Consider the following 23,979-nt stretch of genomic DNA (forward strand, 5'->3'; position numbering starts at 1 on the left):
TTAAATCATGCTTCATTAAGAATATCTCTGGTGCTATTAAAGAGCTATAATAGACAACGAGTTAACAGATGATTAAATATGAACTCCATTTGTGTCACTCACCGCGGGCACGAAGAGGCTTTAAGTTTTTTAAACTCGCTCTCATTATCTTGGGGAAGTGGCGGGGATGGAAGGGGGATGGAGGGAGGAAGGCTTGGAAATGTGAGGATGGGGATGGGATGGGATGGAGAGGGGCTGGGATGGGATGGAGAGAGGCTGGAATTGAGTGGAGAGGAGCTGGAGTGGGATGGAGAGGGGATGGAACGGGATGGGGGAGGCTGGAATGGGATGGAGAGGGGATGGAATGGGATGGGAAAGGCTGGAATGGGATGGAGAGGGGCTGGAGTGGGATGGAAAGAGGTTGGAATGGGATGGGAAAGGCTGGAATGGGATGGAGAGAGGCTGGAATGGGATGGGAGAGGCTGGAATGGGATGAGGGAGGCTGGAATGGGATGGAGGAATGAGGATGGAGAGGATTTTGCACGGGATCAAAGGATGCTCACACAGAAATAGGGGGATTGAGGATGGAGGGATGGAAATGGAGGGATGGGAATGGAAAGATGCTCAATGGAGATGGAGGGATGCGAATGGAGGAATCCTCACATGGACATGAAGGGATGATCCTGTGGACATGGAGAGATGCTCATGTGGAGCTGGAGGGATGGGAATGGAGGGGGATGGAGAGAGGCTCGCTTGGGATGGAGGAAGGCTGGCTTGGAAATGTGAGGATGAGGATGGAGAGGGGATGGAATGGGATGGAATGGAGAGATGGGGATGTATATTTGGATAAATGGATGCTCATGTGCAGATGGAGGAATTCTCCTGTGGACATGGAGGGATAGGAATGGAGGAATCCTCACATGGAGATGAAGGGATGGGGATTTAGGGATGCCTAAGAGGGGATACAGGGATGTTTCCATGGAGACAGAGGGATGCCGGCCCCGGGGATGGGGCACAGGGATGCCCCAGAACCAGGAACACCCAGGAGGCACCAGCTCCTCCAGGTTGTGACTCCAGGCTGATGATCCTTGCTTGGATTTTCCCAGCTGGCAGCCAGAGATTACAAAGAAAATCAAATAAAGGAGGAGCTGGACAATGAGGAGATTCTTTGGGTGAGACAGGATGAGCACCTGGAAGAAAGGTGGATGGGATGGAGGATGCAGGGAAGAAGGGCTGGAGGGTGGCAGCACATGGATGGAGATGCAAAAGGGATTGAGCATTTCTGGCTCGCCAACACCAGAATAGCTCAGCACAAACAAATTGCCAAAAGCCCAAATTAAATAATAATTAATACCATTAAAATCCCATGAGCGCACAAAAATACTGGGGAAAATGAAATAATGAGTGTTTTCTTCTCTTCTGGATTAGACTCTGCTCTGTGAAAACAAAGAGCATTTTCACAGGCTCTGGTACAACTGGAATTATCCCATTGTCACAATCCTGGGATCGGGGCTGTGGATGGTGCCAAACACCAGGAACACGAGTCCCACTGGCCATGGAGAAACGGAGCTGGGGAAGGGTCTGGAGTCCCAGGAGGGGCTGAGGGAGGTGGGAAAGCCCCAGGAGGGGCTGAGGGAGCTGGGAAAGCCCCAGGAGGGGCTGAGGGAGGTGGGAAAGCCCCAGGAGGGGCTGAGGGAGCTGGGAAAGCCCCAGGAGGGGCTGAGGGAGGTGGGAAAGCCCCAGGAGGGGCTGAGGGAGCTGGAAAGGGGCTCAGCCTGGAGAAAAGGGGGCTCAGGGGGGACCTTGTGGCTCTGCACAATCCCTGACAGGAGGGGACAGCCGGGGGGGATTTGGGATCTTATCCCAGGGAACAGGGACAGGAGGAGAGGGAACGGCCTCAGGCTGGGCCAGGGGAGGCTCAGGGTGGGAATCGGCAGGAATTTCTCCATGGAAAGGGAGCTCAGGCTTTGGGGCTGCCCAGGGAGGTTTGGATCCCCATCCCTGGAGGTGTCCCAGGAGAACCTGAATGTGGCAGTTGTGACAAGGTGAACGCCAGGCACAGGTTGGACTCAATGGCCTTGGAGCTCTTTTCCAATTAATTATCCTGTGATTAAATTATCCTGTGATTCTGAGGGAGGAGGATTTGGGGACAAGGACAGACCCTGGCTGTGGGAGATCCAGGTGACCTGAGCCTGTCCCACATCAGGGATGTGGCCTCTGTCCCAGCAGATGTCTCGTGGTCTTTGTGAGGGGTCTCACAGCAGCACAGGGGGCTCAGAGGAGCCTCCCCATCTCCTCCTCCACTGGGACCAGCCCTAAAACCATCCTGGACAGGGCCCTGCGGAGCTCTGCAGCTCTGCCCTGTGTGGAGAGGGGGACAGGGGACAATCCTCACAATCCCCTACAGCCACCAAATCCCAGCTCTGCTCCAAGAGCAAACCCACGGCCTGATTCCTCATGGAGAGAAGATCAGGATGAGTTCCCATTCCTACAACTCCTACTCCCCCTGCTCATTGGCCATTCCCGACCCCTCGGTGAGCCCAACCCTTCAATGGGGACCCTCAACCACCCCCGAGGCCACCAAAGGTTCCCGGGGAGGTGACAGCGCTGCTGAGGGGTGATGGTGACACTCCTGTCCCCAAGGACGACACCGGTAATTGAATCTCAGCTCTGCCACTCGCCGGGGGATTGAGTTAACTGGAAATGCCATTTCCATGATGTCCAAAATTGAGAAGAGCCCCGAGTTCCTTATCAGCGACCCCACGGCCCCTCCGGCTCCGGGGTCAGGCGGCTGCGGCTCCCCGGGTCACCCCAGGAAATTAATCCCGGAGCCCCTCGGGACCCTCTGCCGGAGGCAAAAAAACCATCTCGGTTCAATCTGGGGGGAAATTAAAGCATTTCAGGAGCGGCGGGAGCGGTTCTGTCCCTGGGGATGCAGCGCCGACCCACCCACGGCATCATTTACCTGCTGAACCCCCTCCCAGCGCTCGGAATTTGCTGCTGCTGCCGAGTTTTGAGGATTCAAAAGAGCAGACGGGGCCTTTCTCCTACCCCTATGTGCCAAATATAATAACTTATAAAATATATATAATATTATCATATTATATATGTATAGTATAATATATTATATATCGTATATTGAGAATAAATATATATGTATTCTATATTTCCATCTCGAATAGATGTATTTGTGTATTTTAAGGTGTAGTTCTAGATTTATTTTTATATATTCTACATGGAAATACGGACTATATTCTCCATATATTCTCCATGTATTCTCTATATATTACCTATGTATTACCTATATGTTCTCTATATATTCTTTACATATTCTCTATATATTCTCTATATATTACCCATGTATTCTCTATATATTTTCTATGTACTACCTATATATTCTCTATATAATTCTACATATTCTGTATCTGCACTATATGGAAATATGAGCTATACTCTATATATATTCTCTATATAATTCTTTATATATTCTATATATATTCTCCATATAGTACCTATATATTCTAAATATATTCTATATATATTCTATATTTAGTACCTATATATTCTCTATATATTCTGTATATATTCTCTACATATTCTCTATATATTCTATATATAGTACCTATATATTCTCTATATAATTCTGTATATATTCTATATATATTCTCCATATAGTACCTATATATTCTCTCTATATTATCTACATAATTTTTTGTATATTCTATATATATTCTATATAAATTACCTATATATTCTGTATATGTTATCTATATAATTCTTTATATATTCTCTATGTATTCTCTATATATTACCTATATATTCTCTCTATATTATCTATATAATTCTTTACATATTCTATATCTGCCCTATATGGAAACACAGACTATATTCCAGATAGATAGAGATACATTGGAAGTACAGATACATTCCCAATATTCCTCAGGAATAGGGCCCTGCCTTGGGATCTCATTAAAAAAGCGGCTTTAAAATAGGAATAATGGGAGAAATCTACACCCATCTACCCCCAGAAAGAGCTTCGGGAAAACAACCAAGAGCTCACCCTCCCTCCACACAAACTGCTCTTGCCAGGAAACAGGAGGGAAAAGATGCTCAGCTCAGAACTTCCCTCCCTGGTAAAATATTTAATAATAAACTCAGAGGAGAAGCCAACTGTCTCCCTTGGATGTGGTTTTCATTCGGAAGTTAATGGGAGTTTTATTTCCAATCCAAAATATCTTTTTTAATTTTATTTTTTGTGTGTGTGTGTGTGTGTGGTGTTGTTGCTATTAAATTCCCGACGCGTGTTTTTTGTCCTGATAAATCCGCCCTGTCAGGGCGAATAAACCCCAAAAGGGACGGACAGAGGGATGACACCCGTGTCACACTCCAGTCCCCCCGAGGCTCCCGGTCCCCGCCACTTTGTTAATCGATCCCGGGGATAACATTTGGAAAATCCCCTCCGAGCACACCGCGACAGCCGCGTTAATGCGTTAATTCCCACCATGCCTCAGAGCTTTGAAAATCCCCGGAAAAAAAAATTTAAAAAATAAAAAAATAAAAAAAATTAAAAAAAAAAAAAGGGAAGAAGAAGGGGAAAAAAAAAAAATAAATAAAATCTGAAATGAGTCCTGTGAAAAGGAACAGGGCATCATTAACGCAGCCGGATCCGTATCACAGGCTGCAGCAATTATTCCCGGGTGGAACACGGCAAGCTGTGAAGAGCTTTCATTACCAGGGGTGTTACAGGTCCCTCACCTCTGGCCAATCTCCCACTAAAAAAACGGGCATTTTCTGCACCACGGATTCCAGCTCCATTTAAATCCATAATTGCTCTGATTGGGGGGCACACGGAGCACGGGGAATTCATGACTGAGAAATCTATTAGGCAATAAGTTGGTTACTTTTAGGCACCTCCAAGTCAGCTCGTCTCAATTGCTGCCCGGCTCAAGGGGGGCAATTTCCAGGGGGTGAGATCTGCCCCGGCTCCCCCTGAGCCTCAATTACCTTCCCGGGTCACCAAGGGGGGAATTCAATCAGGGAAGCGGCCCATGGGATGCTGCTCCTGCCTTGGAAATGCAATTCCCCTGCTGCTGGCAAATATCCCCTCTCTGACCCACCCACGGTGGATATTGGATGGGGTTTCACCGTTCCACAGGCCAAGCGGGAGGTGTTTGCTCCAGGTGTGGATCAGGAATGATCCTTCCGTGACAATTTTCCCTCTTGTGTCCCTCATTCTGCACAGGGATGTTCAGATCTTATCCTTGCATCCCTCTTTCCTTTCTCCTGTGTCCATGTTTGCTCCAGGGATGTTCAGGTGTGGATCAGATCTGATCCCTCCTTCCCTATTTCCCTTCTGTATTCCCTGTTTGCTCCAGAGATTCATGGATCAGACATGATCCCACCATCCCTCTTTCCTTCTCTCCTGTATAATTTTTTTGCTCCAGGGATGTTCAGGTGTGGATCAGATGTGATCCTTGTTTTCCCTTCTCCTGTATCCCCTGTTTACTCCAGGGATGTTCAGGTGTGGGTCAACTGAGATCCTTCCATCATTATTTTTCCATCTCCTCTATCCATGTTTGGTCCGGGGTGTGGATCAGAAATGATCCCTCCATCCCTATTTCCCCGCTCCTGTATTCCCTGTTTGCTCCAGGGGTTCTCAGATGTGGATCAGATGTGATCCCTCTCTTCTGTATTCCCTGTTTGCTCCAGGGATGTTCAGGTGTGGATCAGATGTGATCCCTCCACCCCTATATTCCTTCTCCTATATCCATGTTTTCTCCAGGGATGCTCAGGTGTGGATCAGATGTGATCCCTCCATCCCTATTTCCCTTCTGTATTCCCTCCTTGCTCCAGGGACGTTCAGGTGTAGGATCAGATGTGATCCCCCCATCCCTATTTCCCCTCTCCTGTATCCCTGTTTCCTCCAGGGATGCTCAGCTGTGGGCCCTGTATGATCCCTCCATCCCTATTTTCCCCTCTCCTATATCCGTGTTCAGTCCAGGCTGTGGATCACACACCATCCCACCACCCCAATTTCACCCTCTCCCCTTTCCCCCCCAAAACATCCCTTTGGGAACAAAACAAACCCCATTTTTACACCTCTTTTTACCGCCCCTTTATATCCAAACCGCGGATGCGCCACAAAACTCCCCAATTCCCTCTCTGCCATTCCCAACTTTCCCTCTGGTGCTCCATTCCCTGGGGACGCTGCCGGAAACGGGAGACAATGGCCCATTCTTCCTCTTCCTCCCCATCCCCGTTATCCAAGTGCCTTCCAGGAGTGCATTAAATGATGCGATTAACATCTGTCACAGGCGCTTCAGTCTCTCTTTCAGCCTCTCCCGGGGGAAGCAGCCGCACGTGCAGGGAAAGGGTTTGTTTTGGTGGATTCAGATCCTTTTTTTTATTATTTTTTTCCAAGCTCACGGAGCATGGGGAAGAATTGAATCTCTGTGGGTGAAGAGTTCCTGTGGTTGGAGCAGGGGATGGAAGATTCAAATCCTGTTATTTGGGGTGATGGGTTGAGGGAAAAGGTGCTCCTGGTCTGAGAGGGGGTTTGGGGAAGATGCTGCTGAGGGGTTGGAGCAGAGGCAGCAGCAGCATTTCCATGGTTCCTACAATGGGATGACCCTTCCCTGTTTATACCCAAACCCCAAAGCCCTTCCTGGGGCCAGACAGGTGTAGATTTCTCCCATTATCCATAATTTTTTAAAAAATAAGATCTCATGGCAGGGTTCTCTTCCTAAAGGCTGATCTCCCTTCCCTGTTTATACCCAAACCCAAAAAAACCCCAAAGCCCTTTCTGGGGCCAGACAGGTGTAGATTTCTCCCATTATCCCTAAACATTTTTTTAATAAGATCTCACATCAGGCTCCTGTTCCTAAAGGCTGATTTCCCTCCTCTGTCTATACCCAAACCCCAGAAAACATCAAAGCCCTTTCTGGGGGTAAATGGGTGTAGATTTCTCCCATTATCCATAAATTCTTTTTAAATAAGATCTCACAACAGGGTTCTCTTCCTAAGGGCTGATCTCCCTTCCCTGTTTACACCCCAAAATTCAAACCCTGCTGGATAAAACTCCCCTTTCCTGCCACATTTCCATTTGCTCCTGACATGAGCTGATTCCCAATGCCTTTAACCAACTTCCTCAACCTGTGGCTGCTCCCAAAAATAACACCCCACATCCCATGTGGATATTGGGATGCACCTAAATAACCCCACATCCCATCTGGACATTTAGGATTCACCCAGGGCAACCCCTCCACTCCCAAAATCCACCAAAATCAGCACCAGCAGCGAGGCTGAAACACCACAGGGATGTTCCAGCATCCAGGAGATTGTGAGAAAAAGAAAATAAAAATTTAGGGACATCAACCCCTTTTGGGGTAGGAGAGAGAAAGGATGAAGCAGCATTTTAGCAGGACAGGGAGGAGGGATGAGATGCTGCTCCCACAGCCAGGATTCCTTTTTTTTAATTGATTTCTCATGGTTTGGTGGCTCCTGGCTTTAATTACAACACAAATGTTTGCCGATGCAATTACGGTGCACAGGCCATAAAGCTGCCAGAGGGTGTCACCAGGTCGTGGGTCTTCATTTATTTATGGCCTCGAGAGGGAAAAAAAGAAATCCTCCTTCTTGCCCAGATCCCTGGGGATCAATCCTAATCCCAAAGGTTGGTTTCTTTGTGGCAGGGCGGATTGGTTTGGATTTTTAATTTTTTTTTTTCCTTTTGGTTTAATATATTAAAAAGGAAAAAAAAAAAAAAATAGAAATGTGCCTTGCAGCAGCTCTGTCTGGGGGTGAAATAATCCACTCGACATTCTGATTATCAGCTAATGCACATTTGCATTAGAATGGGTTAGAAGAGCTCCCAGGATGGAGCAAGATCCCCACGGATCAGCCTCTGGCCTTACACAGGAAAGTCAGGAATCCTTGCCCTGAGCACAAAAACGCTCAGGGATGCAGTGCCAGATAGTAAATAAATATAATAAATTAAATAAAATATAAATATATTGAATTAAATAAATGGGATTTATGGAATTAAATGTGTGGAGTATAAAATACTTGTATAGGAAAGCTGTGTTATATACAATACAATACAATTCAACACAATATAATATAAATAATATAATATAAATAATATAATTAATATAATATAATATAATATAATATAATATAATATAATATAATGTAATATATAATTAGTATATCTATATTATATTATATTATATTATATTATATTATATATGTATTTTATATATATTATATATAATATATTGGGAATATAGATATTACATATAATACACTGGGAAAATACATTATATATAATTTTTATATATATATAATTATATATATATACATAATATCTTAAAAATAATTGGGAATATATTTATATATATTTATATACGATTACATAAAAAAATATATATTTATATAAGATTATTTGGAATATATTCACAATATTCTTCAGAACTAAGACCATGCCATGAGATCTCACTACAAAATATTCAAATTTAGTAATAACTGGGAGGAAAAAAAAGCAGAATTAACCAGAATTATCCAGGGCAGCTGGTCCTGAGCCACGGTACCAAATCCTGGAGTTGTCCTAAAGGTTTGGAAGTGCCTCACACTGGGACAACAGTGACAACCTCGTAAAATTTTGGACACCCAGCAGCCCCCCTTGGTTCTCCTTAAACCCCCAGGAAATGTGGGATCAGCGGCCTCATCCCGGCTGAAATTCCCGGTGTGGAGCCAAACCCTGACTCTGCACCTTTTCCCACCTTCAGCTGTCAAACCCCAGCCCTTTCCTCCCCCCGAAGCCTCGTTAAAAATGTGACGTTTCCCTAAGGCGACCGAGGGGAGAGACATGGCCCAAATTAATGAGGATGTGACAGAGTTTACAGCTCTGGATTAGACTCCTCTTCCCCCCCTGGAATAAACCTGGGGATTGAGGGAGAGGCTGAGGAGGTTTGGGGAGTGTGTGTGTTCACCAAAAGAGCAATCCTGTCCTTGTCACTGCTCATCAGGCGCAGGGAAAATGCTCAGCCCTGCTGGGAAAAGATGGGAATTAAAACCCTCCCTGCCCCACGGATCCGGATCCAGCCTCCTCTGGCTGTGTTTGCAAACACGCCCTTGCAGCTCTCCCACTTCATTTTCCCCATTGGAAAATAAATAAACATCATTGTTTGTTCCTTTTTTTTAAAAAAAAATTTTTTTTTTAATAATCTCTCTTTTTCTGCTTTTTTTATTCCCATCTGGAAAGCAATAAATTTCCAGCAAGAAGCTGGGATGGGATGGGATGGGATGGGATGGGATGGGATGGGATGGAGTGGGATGGGATGGGATGGGATGGGGTGGGATGGGATGGGATGGGATGGGGTGGGATGGGATGGGATGGGATGGGGTGGGATGGGATGGGATGGGATGGGGTGGGATGGGATGGGATGGGATGGGGTGGGATGGGATGGGATGGGATGGGAAGGGGTGGGATGGGATGGGATGGGATGGGATGGGATGGGATGGGGTGGGATGGGATGGGATGGGGTGGGATGGAGTGGGATGGGATGGGATGGGATGGGATGGGGGCAAGGGGTACCTTGTCTGCAGGATGAAAAAAGATTTGTGTCCCCCAAAACCCCCACAGTGCCCAAAAAAACATGGAAAATCCACAGTCCCAGTCCAAAAAAACCTGGGATTTGGCACCTCTGGAAGAATCCAGCTGATCCCAGTGGAAATGTCACTTCCAAAATGTCCAGCCCCTATAAATATGACCCTATAGCCACGTCTGGAGGTGAGGGGACACCTGTGATCCCCTCTCCTGTCATTAACAGCATTTAAAAAGATCAAGGATTTTAGGAAAAGCACTGAGAGGGTCCTGTTTGAGGGCACCTCTTTAATCCCAACCCCTTTATGAAACCGAAATAAATCTCGAAACGATCCTGAACCAACCCCTCGAGCCCAAACAGCAGCGAGATTTGGGAGCCGGTCCAAGCTCTGCAGCTTAGGCCCATCTCCAAATATCTCCCAACAAGTTTATTTATGGAAAATAAAATCAGTCCAAGATGTTCACAGCTCAGGAATATTTAATGCTATTTGGTGAGAAAGTATTTCCAGTGAGGGAGGGGAGAGCGTGGCTCCCTGAGCCCCGGCTCGTGGTAATGGAGCTGATAATGCTGACCCACAGTGGCCACCCCAGAGCCCTGAACTGGTCTGACTGGATCAAACCCCTCCCTCATTTAATTCCTACAAATCCTGCTTTAATTAATTGGCTCTGGAGGCTCTGGAGCTGTGGGAAGAGCTGAGGGATCTCTGAAGGGAGCGCTGCTGCCGCATCCGTGAGACTTCATAGACCTGTCCCTTTCCTGTCACCCAGGGATAGGAAGGAAGGAAATTTCCCTGTGCAGGAAGAGGAGGGAAGGCAGGCAGAGTGACCCCAGATGATGCTCAGACACAGATTTCCCACCTCGGTGCTGAGGTCACTCATGGAGGTCGCCAGTGACACGGAGCTGTCTGCTGGGCCAGCCCCGGGTCAAGGGCAGGCCGGGGGCAGCGGTGATGGGAGTCACTTTAATAGACACCTGTCACCTGATGGGGAGCTTTAATGCATCCCCTGGAATGTCCCCTCGATCCTGCAGGACACGGAGGAGCAGCCTCGGCCACATCCCGGCTGCCACCACGCGCTGGGATTGTCACCTTGGCCAAGGCGGGGACATGGAGCAGCCAGGGAGGGAGGGACAGCGCCAGGGCAAGGCCTGGACTGTACAAATATCCCTGGAAGACGTCTCCGAGTCTTCTGCCAACAGGGCTGGAAATGTGTCCCATTATAATTCTGAGTCATCTGTGACTCAGTGACATTTCTGGGATGGAAAAGCGGCGGCTGGCCCGGCCCTGTGCGGCCACACCACAACCCCCATGGCTTATTTCTGATCCTGTTTCCCAAACAAACAACCCCCCCAGAGCCGCCACTCCCCAGCCTGGATGTGCAGCCACTCGTGGATGGCAAATTTTGGATTCCCACCCCGAGACGTTCTGTTTTGTGGGGGAAAATCCAAGATCTGAGCCCAACTTTGCCACTGGGGGCAGAGCCAGGTGTGGTGGCAGCAGCTGGAGTCACCCCAGGGATGGAGTCTCAGTGATAACCAGGTTAGGATTTCCTAAATCTTTACATTTAAACATAAAAATCCTTTAAAAAAAACCCCAAAAAACCCCTAAAATAAATAAAAGCGAGTCCCAACAGCCCAGGACTGACACACACAAAGCCAGGGTCACGCAAATCTCCACAGGAAAAAGGGATTCAGGAACACTGGGACACAAAAGGGTTGGAATGGTCACACTGGTGTTTCCTAGGGACAGGAATTTTCATTAAGTCAGCCCTCATCACTCAGTTTTATCCTGGGAATGGCCCAATCCAGGGCAGGAAACACTCGGTGAACCGATAACCCTCAGATCACACAATTATTTCCCCCCTCTCCCCACGGTCCTTTCACAGCCCGTTATTAAAGCACTCGATTTTAGAGGCTGGGAGGGAGCTGCCCCTGGGGGAGGCGTGGGAGACAGGGAGGGATGCTGGAGGGGCAGGATGTCCAACAGCTGGAGGATGGAATGCTTGGGAGTCAGGATGCTCAGGGGTCGGGATGCTCAGGGGTCGGGATGTTCAGGGGTTGGGATGTTCAGGGGTCAGGATGTTCAGGGGTCGGGATGTTCAGGGGTCGGGATGTTCAGGGGTCGGGATGTTCAGGGGTTGGGATGTTCAGGGGTCAGGATGCTCAGAGGTTGGGATGTTCAGGGGTTGGGATATTCAGGGGCTGGGAGATCAGCTGGAATGGTTGGAGGTTGGGATATTCAGAGGTTGGGATGCTCAGAGGCTGGGATGATTTGGGGTGAGGATGATCAGGGGTCAGGATTCTTGGAGAGGAGGATGCTCAGAGGCAGGGGTGCTCAGGGGTCAGGATTCTGAAAGGATTGGATTCTTGGAGGCCAGGATGCTCAGGGATCGGAATGCTCAAGGGTCGGAATGCTCAGGGACCAGGATTCCCAAAGGATGGGATGATCAGGACCCTTGGGTGTTGGAATGCTCAGGGGGTTGGGATGTTCAGGAATCACGACGTTCAGGGATCAGGATGCTCAGAGATCAGGATGCCCGAGGATCAGGATGCTCAAGGATCAAGATGTTCAGGGATCAGGATGCTCAGGGATCAGGATGTTCAGAGATCAGGATGCTCAGGGATCTAAGTGCTCAAGGATCAAGGTGCTCAGGGATCAGGATGCTCAGGGATCAGGATGTTCAGGGATCAGGATGTTCAAGGATCAGGATGCCCAAGGATCAAGATGTTCAGGGATCAGGATGCTCAGGGATCAGGATGTTCAGAGATCAGGATGCTCAGGGATCTAAGTGCTCAAGGATCAAGGTGCTCAAGGATCAGGATGTTCAGGGATCAGGATGTTCAAGGATCAGGATGCCCAAGGATCAAGATGTTCAGGGATCAGGATGTTCAAGGATCAGGATGCCCAAGGATCAAGATGTTCAGGGATCAGGATGTTCAAGGATCAGGATGCCCAAGGATCATGATGCTCAAGGATCAGGATGTTCAGGGATCAGGATGCTCAGGGACCAGAATGCTCAAGGATCAAGGTGCTCAGGGATCAGGATGCCCAAGGATCAGGATGCTCAAAGATCAAGATGCTCTAGGATCAAGGTGTTCAGGGATCAGCACCCATGGGTGGCCCTGCTGTGACACCCACATCCCCCAACCCCTCCACACACCAACACCACCCACAGAAACCCGACACAGCTACAGCAGCACCCGACCCCAAAACAGCCCCAATCCCTGAAACCGGGCACTTTGGGACACCAAAAAACCCATCTGGGTGCAGGAACCTTCCCTACACATCCTCCTTTGCCACCTGCAGGCGGTGATGACCCCACACATCTCTCTCTGCACCCGGGGAAAGGCTCTGACAGAGCACAAAATAAACCCAGAGCCATTTCCCCCCTCCCCATCCCCATCTTCATCCCCACCACCCCCTTTTCCACTATTATGTCTGAGAAGAGACACATCTCTCCTGGTTTTTTTCCCGCTGATTTAATCTCTCAGCGATGAGGGCTGCCTGGCTGGGAGACAACTCTGCTCTGGGCACGGCCAAAAAGGAAAACGAGGGGAAATATCAAAAAAAAAAGAAGGGAGGAAGCATCAAGTAGCGGCGACGCTGATTGACAGAGGATGAAATGGAGCGGCCAAATTCCATCGGCGTGGTTTGAAAAATCCCGGGATGCTGCCGAGAGCTGGTGGCTCCTTGTCCTGAGGTTTTGCCACAGCCTTTTATCCTCGTTTAATTCACTCCTCTGGAGGCAGCCAGGGGTTTGGTGTGTGTGAGTGCAGTGGGGTTTTAATTGCACATTCGTGGAGGAGGTTTTTTGGGGTTTTTTTGTGTGTGTGTTGAGTGTGTGTAGAGAATTTCCTTGGCCTTGTGGCCTCAAGGGAAAAAAGAGCCCGTGGAGTGCAATTCCTTCCCTAGATACAGGTGGTTAAATGGTTTATAAAGGATTTTAAATGATTTATAGCCATTAAACCATTTAAAATGGTTTAATACTGGATTTTACTGGGATTCCCCCCATGCATCTGCAGGTATCCCTATCCCAAATACTGGATTTTACTGAGATCCCCCCCATCCACTTGCAGGTATCCCTATCCCAAATATTGGATTTTACTGAGATTCTCCCCATCCATCTCCAGGTATCCCTATCCCAAATACTGGATTTTGCTGGAATTCCCCCCATCCATCCACAGGTATCCCTATCCCAAACACTGGATTTTACTGGGAAAACCACGTCTGTGAAGGCTGAGGCCACTGCAGGGCCCAGAGTGGCTTTGCACATCTCTCTGCCCCCCACAGTGACATTCCAACAAGAGAAAAAAATACAACAAAAGTTGCATTTTCCAAACATTCCTTCACTTTCTAATAGAAAAAGTGCCAGACTGCAGCTCCCAGGCCTCTCCCTCTCCTGGAGCAGCTCATCCCATGGATATCCCAGGAAAGGCCAAAACTCTGACCAAGACCCAAACTGTCCCCAACCACCAGCAGCCCTGACCTCCCCCCTCACAGCCAGCTCTCCACCCAAATTCCCAGGCTTTTCACTCCAGCTGGAAGAAATCTGGCAAATCTGACCTAAACCCCTCCCTGAGGAAGGAGAAATCCCAGGAGCAGCCAGGACAGGACGAGGTCCAGCAGCTTCCAGACCAAAACCAGAGCAAAATCTCCAGCAGCAGCTCAACCCTGACCCCCAATATGTGCCCCCCAACTCCTATCCAGGATTATCCCCCCAAACAGCCGGGTCCAGGCAGGAATTTAACACTTTTAGTGGAGAAAAAAACCTCGGATTTTGCAAATCTGGTGAGTTCAAGATGCTGCTCCCACCCCAGGGTAATCCTGGTCCTGTTTATTGTCCTCCCTCTGGGCTGGGGAAGGGGCTTTGGGGGGTGCAGAATTTTTTTGGGGGGGTGCAGATTTTTTTGGGGGGTGCAGAATTTTGGGGGGTGCAGAATTTTGGGGGATGCAGAATTTTGGGGGGTGCAGAATTTTTTTGGAGGTGCAGAATTTTGGAGGATGCAGAATTTTGGGGGATGCAGAATTTTGGGGGGTGCAGAATTTTTTGGGGTGCCTGTGGTATCTTGGGGGGCTGCAGCGTTTTGGGGGGGCTGAGGCATTTCAAGGAGCTACAGCAGCATTTTGGGGTCTGCAGAATTTTGGGGGGGGCTCAGGAGGATGGGGGGGCTCAGCATCTTGGGGGGCTGCAGGATCATTTGGGTCTGTCTGCAGCATTTTTTGGGGGGACGCAGCATTTTGGGGGGCAGCAGCATTTAGGGGACTGAAGAATTTTGAGGGAGTGAAGCACTTGGGGGGACTCAGCATTTGGGGGAAGTGCAGCATTTTGGGGTGAGTGCAGCATTTTTTGGGGCCCAGCATTTTAGGGGGCTCAGTATTTGGGGGAAGTGCAGCATTTTGGGGACTCAGCATTTTGGAGGAGCTACAGCATTTTGGGGGAGTGCAGCATTTTAGGGGATTCAGCATTTTGGGGGGAGTGCAGCATTCTGGAGGGTTCAGCATTTTTTGGGGCTCAGCATTTTGGGGACTCAGCATTTGGGGGGCCTGCAGCACTTTGGACGGGTCAGAATTTAGAGGGGCTCAGCATTTTTAGGAGCTCAGCATTTTGAAGGGTTTAGCATTTTGGAGGAGTGCATCATTTGGGGGGCTCAGCATTTTTTTGGGCTCAGCATTTTGGGGGGAGTGCAGCATTTGGGGGCCCAGCATTTTGGGGGAGCTGCAGGATTTTGGGGAAGTTCAGCATTTGAGGGGCTCAGTATTTTGGGGGGCTGCAGCATTTTGGGAGGCTCAGTATTTGGGGGAAGTGCAGCATTTTGGGGGGAGTGCAGCATTTTGGGGGGAGTGCAGCATTTTTTGAGACTCAGCATTTTGGGGGATCTGCAGGACTTTGGGGGAGTGGAGTATTTTGGAGGACTCAATATTTTGGGGGAGTGCATCATTTGGGGGCTCAGCATTTTGGAGGGCTTGAAGCAATTTGGGGGGCTCAGCATTTGGGGGAAGTGCAGCATTTTTTGAGGGTCTGCAGCATTTTTTAGGGCTCAGCATTATGGGAGGCTGCAGCATTTTGGGAACTCAGCATTTTGGGGAAGTGCATCATTTAGGGGCTCAGAATTTTGGGGGGGAGTGCAGCACTTTGGGGGTCTCAGCATCACAGGGGACTTGACTTTTGGAGGCCTCATCATTTTAGGGACAATACAGCATTTTGGGGGGCTCAACATTTTGGGGACTCAGCATTTTTGGAGGGCTCAGAATTTTGGGGGGACTCAGTATTTTGAGGGTCTGCAGCATTTTGGGGACTCAGCATTTAGGGGAGCTGCAGCATTTGAGGGAAGTGCAGCATTTTTTGAGACTCAGCATTTTGGAGGATCTGCAGGACTTTGGGGGAGCGGAGTATTTTGGAGGACTCAATATTTTGGGGGAGCTGAAGCATTTTGGGGGGCTACAGCATTTTGGGGACTCAGCATTTTGGGGGGCTCAGTATTTTGGAGGTCTGCAGCATTTTGGGGGTCTGCAGGACTTTGAGGGAAGTGCAGAATTTTGAGGGATTCAGCATTTTGGAGCTCAGAATTTTGGGGGAGTGCATCATTTGGGGGCTCAGCATTTGTGGGGCTCGGCATTTTGGGGGTCTGCGGCATTTTTTAGGGCTCAGCATTATGGGAGGCTGCAGCATTTTGGGGACTCAGCATTTTGGGGAAGTGCATCATTTGGGGGCTCAGAATTTTGGAGGGAGTGCAGCACTTTGGGGGTCTCAGCATCACAGGGGACTTGACTTTTGGGGGGGCTCATCATTTTAGGGGGAATACAGCATTTTGGGGGGCTCAACATTTTGGGGACTCAGTATTTTTGGAGGGCTCAGAATTTTGGGGGGACTCAGTATTTTGAGGGTCTGCAGCATTTGAGGGCTCAGCATTTTGGAGGGCTCAGCATTTTGGGGGGCTCAGCATTTTGGGGATCTGGAGCATTTTTTGGGGCCCAGCATTTTGGGGTCTCAGCATTTTGGGGGTCTCATCATTTTAGGGACAATACAGCATTTTGCAGGACTCAGCCTTTTGTTGTGTCCCAGCAATCCGGCCTCTCACCGGCTCTGCTTCCTCCCCTCCTCTTCCCACTCACCAAATATTTGTTTCAAGGAGGGAATTCCCGGCGCACTCCCCTGGGCTCCGGCTCTGCCTCCAGCATCCCCAAACTCAGGAAAAAACCCCAAACCTGGAGGTGCCAACCCCACCCAGGGGTGGTGAAGAGCACCAAGAGCCACCTCAGGGTGTCCCCTGTGTCCCCTTGGTGCCACCAAACTCTCTCGTTTTCCCACATCCCAAAAAAAAAAAATAAAAATAAATAAATCCACCGCTTTGATCCGCTGCTTTAATTCCTCCTTCCCATTAAATTCCCGTTAAATTTCAGGCTGTGAAAAAAAAAAAAACCTTCTCGCGGAAATACCGAGATCAAATGCGTAGTTAAGAGACGATGGGGGGAACATGAAAGGGACCAAGTTTTGGAATTTTTTTGGGTTTTTTTAATTATTTTTTTTTTTAAACCCGGCGAGGCGGCGCTGGGAAAACGGCGGAGCCGCGAGCCGAGAGCTCCCTCTGCTCCTGGAAAAAACCAGGATTCCCAAAAAAACTCATTTTCCTGTCCAGGAATTGAGTCCTGCTAAACTCATCACAGTCCCAGGGGATGAGCAGAAGATGCTGCACAAGGAAAGGTTTTGCACCAGGGGATGGATTGGTGATTAAAAATAAAAATAAATAAAAATAAAAATAAATAAAAATAAAAATAATTTAAAAACAATAATAATAATAATAATAATAATAATAAATAAAAAATAAATAAAAAATAAAATAAAAATAAAAATAAAAATAAAATAAAAATTAAAAATAAAAATAAAGATAAAAATAAAAATAAAGATAATAATAAAAATAATAATAAATAAAAAATAATAAATAAAAAAAATAAAAAATAAAAATAAAATAAAAATAAAATAAAAATAAAAATCAAGATAAAAATAAAAATAAAAATAAAAATAAAAATAAAATAAAAGTGGGAGGAAAAGGATAAAATGGGATAAAAATAAAAATAAAAACAAAAATAAAAATAAAATATAAAAATAAAAATAAAAAAAAATAAAATAAAATAAAAAAATAAAAATTAAAATAAAATAAAAATAAAAATAAAATTAAAATTAAAATAAAAGTGGGAGGAAAAGGATAAAATGGTCACAAAAGCCCAAAAATGAATCAGGATGTAAAAAATCCCCAGGATGTAAAATATCATCAATAAAATCATAAATATCTGATTTATCAATTGATTAGAGGCAAAGGGCAGCACTTGGAGCTGGGGGGAAAATGAGAGCATTAAAAATAAACAAATAAATAAACACCAGGCCAGAAAAGGGGAATTTGGGGCAAAAAAAAAAAAGAGCTCAAAACCCACACAAAAAAAAAAAAAAAAAAAATAAAAAAAAAAAAAAAAAAGTGAAAATCAAATTATTTCAACCCCAATTATTAGAGGAAGCAGATTCATCTTTGATCCCCAAGAAAAGCAATACCCAGGGCTGTGATATCCCACCTGGCAGGGAGAAGGAATTATTAAAGCACAAGATGAATGGTTTGCAGTGCAGCTAAAATGCTCCAGTTAAGAGAAAAATAATTCTAAACTTACTCTTTGCCCCAAAACACATTCCTCCCCCTCATCCCCGGGCCTCGGCTCTTCCCCTCGGGTGAAACTCATTTTTTTTCTCCCAAACTTATCAAAATTCTGGAGGGGAAATTTTAATAGAAGTAAAAAAATAAGGTGAATTTTAGATTTGGGGTAGTGACTGTTGAGTTTTTGATTTATTTTTTTTTTTTCTCCCTTTCCTTCAACCTTTAGGAAAAAAAAATTATAAAATAAAATTTAAAATAAGGAGGAATAAAAATAACCCGGATAAGTTGAGTTGTGGGGAAGGAGGGAGGATGTAAATGAAGGAACATTCTGATGGAGAGCAGCACTCCCGAGGTTCTGCATGAATAAATAGAGATAAAAATGTAACATTGAACACACAACCCCGGCACCCCGAGAGGGCTCCTCACCCAGCACAAACCACCAGAGTTCCTGGATTTTTTTGGGGAAAAAAAAATGTTGAAATGGTGATTTTTTTGGGGAAAAAAAGCGTTGAAATGGTGATTTTTGGGGAGTTGAAGAGCTGATTTGGCCCCTCATTCAGATATTGAGGTGGATCCATTGGGGAAAGTGGGAAATGAGGGATTTTTCACCAAAATTCTGGGATAATTCGGGTTGGAATGATGCAGGATGTGGAACTTTGCTCCATCCCCACTTTGTCACCAACCCAGAGCGCTGAGGGTCACATCCAGATGTTCCCTGGACACCCCAGACGTTCCCTGGACACTCCAGGTGTTCCCTGGACACCTCCAGGTGTTCCCTGGACACTCCAGGTGTTCCCTGGACCCCTCCAGATGTTCCCTGGTCACTCCAGGTGTTCCCTGGACACTCCAGGTGTTCCCTGGACACTCCAGGTGTTCCCTGGACACTCCAGGTGTTCCCTGGACACTCCAGACATTCCCTGGACACTCCAGACGTTCCCTGGACACTCCAGGTGTTCCCTGGACACCCCAGACATTCCCTGGACACTCCAGACGTTCCCTGGACACTCCAGGTGTTCCCTGGACACCTCCAGGTGTTCCCTGGACACTCCAGACGTTCCCTGGACACTCCAGATGTTCCCTGGACACTCCAGGTGTTCCCTGGACACTCCAGATGTTCCCTGGACACCTCCAGATGTTCCCTGGACACCTCCAGGTGTTCTCTGGACACTCCAGATGTTCCCTGGACACCTCCAGGTGTTCCCTGGACACTCCAGATGTTCCCTGGACACTCCAGGTGTTCCCTGGACACTCCAGATGTTCCCTGGACACTCCAGACATTCCCTGAACACTCCAGATGTTCCCTGGACACCTCCAGGTGTTCCCTGGAGACCTCCAGGTGTTCCCTGGACACTCCAGATGTTCCCTGGACACCTCCAGATGTTCCCTGGACACCTCCAGGGATGGGGATTCCAAACCTTCCCTTTCCATCAGGAAATTCCAACCTGAACCTCCCCTTGGGAGGATCCCAGGAGCTCCAGGATCTCTCAGGATGGGGCCACCTCCTCCAGCAAAAAAAAAAAACAAAAAAAACCCCCAAAACTCATCACTTGACGCTTCCCTCGACTCCAACGCTGCATCTCATCACCCAAAAAAAAAAAAAAAAAAAAAAAAAAAAATTCCCTTTCCTCCCAAACAAACAGGGATGCTGGGAAGTCACCCAGTGACTCAATTAACTCCAAATCTGTGCTGAGAGGTGAGAGCAGCCCAGAACACCCCAAAACTCCCCAGTGTGGTGCTCTCAGAGCATCCCCATCCACTGAAGATTTTTCCCCAAGGAATTTTCTCATTTTAAATCCATCCATCTCCTTTTTTTTCCCCCTTTTCCTGGGCAGGATTTCAGGACTCTCCCCACCCCAAGCTGGGGCTCCCTGTTACACAACTCTGCTCGGGAGATCCTACGTGGGCAGCCGTGGGTTTTTCCTGGGAATCGACAGCAGCAGAAACTCAGCAGCAGAGCAAGAGCATCTTACATAAAAAAACCTCGAGTTCCCCCTTTTTTAGGGTCTCTGCCACCTTCCTTTTCCCCTCCTTCTTCATCCTCATCCTCATCCCCATCTTGCTTTTTAATTTTATTTTTTTAAATTTTTTTTTTTCCCTTTAAATCAAATCCTTGTGGGGGAAAAAAGGCAACGCGAGAGAGAAAAGAGAGAGAGAGAAATGACTCAAGTGTTTTGTAACTTGTCACATTCGGAGCTGCAATTTGGAGGCAGGAAGGAGGGATCCAAAATAGTCGCCCCAACCTCTTGGATTGTATAACAGAGATCCCCTCCCCTCCCGCCGAGAGGGAAAGAAAAAAATAAAATAGAACAGAGAAAAAAAAAATAAAAAAAAAAAAAATGGGGAAATTCTGAATTTCTGCTGGAGATTGGCAGCTGGGAAAAAAAAATTAAAAATAAAAAAAAAAGGCAGGCGAGAGCTCAGGGGTTGTTACAGCGCAGGAAGGAGCCTCCAAATTGGGAAGAATTACTCATCCATTGGAAAAAAAAATTAAAATAAATTAAAAAAGGCTCCTGTGCTGGCGGGGAGGCACCGGGGAAGATGCTGCAGGGGAGGAGGAGGAGGAGGGAAAAGCTCCCGGGAATGATGCTCCGAGCCCAGGGGTGAGGCTGAGCTCCCCGGGATGCTCCAGGGAGTGGGAGGTGATGTTTGGGAAGTGCAGCTGGAGCGGCAGAGCAGGACGGGGCAGGATTCCCTGCCAGGGAAAAGGGACCTGCCAAGGGCTGCTCAAAGGCCGGGGCTGCCAAAATCCGGGCTGGAGGAATCCCAAGGCCCGGCTGGGAGATGCTGGGATGATCCCAGGGGAGGGTGGCAGAGGGGTCAGGGTGTGTTTGGCTCTCCCAAACCTCACTGTCCTCCAGCCAGGACCAGCAATTCCCAATTCCAGGATTTTTCATCCATGTATTCAGCGACTTTGTCACATCATGGAGAAATTCGGGACCTGCCAAAGGCTGCTCAAGGGCCGGGGCTGCCAAAATTCGGGCTGGAGGGATCCCAGATGCCAGAGCTGGGGTGGGAGGTGCTGGGATGATCCCAGGGGAGGGTGGCAGAGGGGTCAGGGTGTGTTTGGCTCTCCCACACCTTCTGCCCTCTGCCCAGCACCAGCAATTCCCAATTCCAGGATTTTTTCATCCATGTATTCACCAACTTTGTCACATCATGGAGAAATTCGGGACCTGCCAACGGCTGCTCAAGGGCCAGGGCTGCCAAAATTCAGGCTGGAGGAATCCCAGCTGCCACAGCCTGGCTGGGAGGTGCTGGGATGATCCCAGGGGAGGGTGGCAGAGGGGTCAGGGTGTGTTTGGCTCTCCTAAACCTCACTGTCCTCCAGCCAGGACCAGCAATTCCCAGTTCCAGGATTTTTCATCCATGTATTCAGTGACTTTGTCACATCATGGAGAAACCCAGGAGAGCCTGGCTGCCCCCAGAGCCCTCTGAAACATCAGGGAGAGGAAAATCTGCATGGAAAGGGGAGAGTGATGGAGCAGGGACTCTTCCAGTCTGGTACCAGTACACCCAGCCTGGTATTCCAGAACTCCTGGAGCCTTTCCCAACCCAATTCCCAGATTTTTCATCCATCTATTCAGCGACTTTGTCACATCATGAAGAAATCCGGGAGAGCCTGGTGGCTCCCAGAGCCCCCTGAAATATCAGGGAGAGGAAAACCTGCATGAAGAGGGGAGTGATGGAGCAGAGACCCTCCCAACACACCCAGCCCAGTATTCCAGAGCTCCTGGGGCCTTTCCCAGCCCCCTAAAAGATTCCAAGGCCAGAGCTGTGGAGCAGGGGAAGCTCCAGAAAATCAGGAGGAGATGAAGAGATGAGGAAGGTGCCAGGAAGATGAAGGGGAGCCATGCTCAGCTCCCTCATACTCAAATACGATTCCAAACCCCACAAATTGGATTTTCAAGTGCCGGGAGCATCAGGAGGAACCTGCCTGCTGCAAGTGATGGAGCAGAGACCCTCCCAACACACCCAGCCCGGTATTCCAGAGCTCCTGGAGCCTTTCCCAGCTCCCCAAAAAATTCCAGGGCCAGAGCTGTGGAGCAGGGGAAGCTCCATGGAATCAGGAGGCACTGATGTGGAGGAAGGAACCAGGAAGATGAAGGGGAGCCATGCCCAACTCCTTCATAATCAAACCTGATTCCAAACCCCATAAATTGAATTTTCAAGTGCCGGGAGCATCGTGAGGAACCTGCCTGCTGCTATAAACCTTCTCAAACACCATTAATTCCTTTTGAAAAAGCCCAGGCGGGTCCGGGGGATGTCAGGAGACACCACCAGGGTGACAGGTCCCCCTCAGGGCTCATCGATCTGCCAATGGATCAAACCCCATCCAAGCTCTGAAACCCAGACTGGCTCTGGGCTCTGTGGGGGCAGAGCTTCCCAAAGGTGTCCTCAAAAATAAATCGTGGGGTTTGGGGATGAGGGGAGGGATCTTTGCAGATTTTTTATTTTTTTTTTCTCTCCAGTGTCACCTCGGTTAAAAGAAATTCTGAGTGTCCGACGCCCACACGGGTCTGTGGCATGACAGGAAAATCCCAAAGATGGGGAAAAAAAAAAAATAAAAATCAGGTTGTTTTCAACGTATTCATCTGTTTTTACAACTCATCTTGGCTCTGTAATTAATGAAATTAGTGTAAATTCTGGGTGTTTTTTTTAATTCCACGCGCACCTGGCGGGTGCATCCCTGCAGCTTTGGGATTGGCAGGTGGAAAGGAGGTGGATGGAAAACACTTGGCTGTGCAATAAACCCAGCCAAAAAAAGCAAAATTCCCAACCAGAGCAGGATTAGACCTTTCTCCGGGATATTCCAGTGGAATCCTGGGCACATCCCAATCCCCTCAGACACACCAGAACTAATTCCCACTGGTTAATTCCACACACAAAAACCTCAATATATTGGTTAATTCCACACAAAAACCCCAATATAAATCTACAGGAGCCACGCAATTATCTCTGGGAGAGAAACGTTGATGGATGGAAGTTTTAATTACCAAACCTTCTCATCCTCCCCCGTGCACCAAAAAAAAAAAAAAAAAAAAAAAAAAAAAAAAAAAAAAAAAAGTGCATTTTTTGGTGTGTTTATTTAATAATAAAACGTGGCCGAACTCCACGTTGGTGGGGCCACAGGAAAGGAGCCGAAAATATGAAATTCTGAATTTCTGTGTCGTGAAATACGAGCCGAAATCTGTTTTGTCACCAGGAAATTTTAAGTTCCTTTCATCCTTCTACCTCCAAAGCTGATTTTGAAGGAGAGAGGAGAGAGGGAACGTTACCCCAGGCCGTGGAAAGGAACACGTTTATTTAATGATAAAATGTGGCCAAACTCTCCACTATGACCACAGAAAAGAACGAGAGATGAGCCGAAATCTGCCGAAATTTTAAGTTCCTTTCATCCCTCTGCCTCCAAAGCTGCTGGAGGAAAGAGAGAGGACAGAGGGAATGTTATCCCAGGCCATGGAGAAGTGCATGTTCTGGGAAGTTTATTTAATAATAAAACATGGCCAAACTCCACGTTGGTGGAACACGGGAAAAGATGAGAGATGAGCGAAAATCTGTTTTATCACCAGGAAATTTTAAGTTCCTTTCATCCCTCTGCCTCCAAAGCTGCTGGGGAAGGAGAGAGGAGAGAAGGAACGTTATCCCAGGCCATGGAGAAACGCATGTTCTGGGAAATTTATTTAATAATAAAACATGGCCAAACTCCACGCTATGACCACAGAAAAGGACAAGAAACGAGCCGAAATCTGCCGAA

At 47.6% G+C, this 23,979-nt stretch overlaps 1 protein-coding gene and 1 long non-coding RNA gene across 3 annotated transcripts in view; both read right to left on the reverse strand.

The window, feature by feature from the left end:
* The window catches only part of PEBP4 (phosphatidylethanolamine binding protein 4), a 96,781-nt gene that overhangs the window by 52,440 nt on the left and 20,362 nt on the right, over nucleotides 1-23,979 (reverse strand). The gene's annotated exons all lie outside the window — the stretch shown is intronic.
* LOC310920420 lies at nucleotides 19,096-20,863 on the reverse strand. Its single transcript, XR_014591994.1, has 3 exons — nucleotides 19,596-20,863; nucleotides 19,432-19,452; nucleotides 19,096-19,128 (listed from the first exon to the last, which is right to left on the reverse strand). It is a non-coding gene; the product is annotated as an uncharacterized lncRNA (long non-coding RNA).

Source organism: Zosterops lateralis (assembly GCF_965231275.1).
Source record: "Zosterops lateralis genome assembly, chromosome: 30".
In the NCBI taxonomy this organism is placed as follows: domain Eukaryota; kingdom Metazoa; phylum Chordata; class Aves; order Passeriformes; family Zosteropidae; genus Zosterops; species Zosterops lateralis.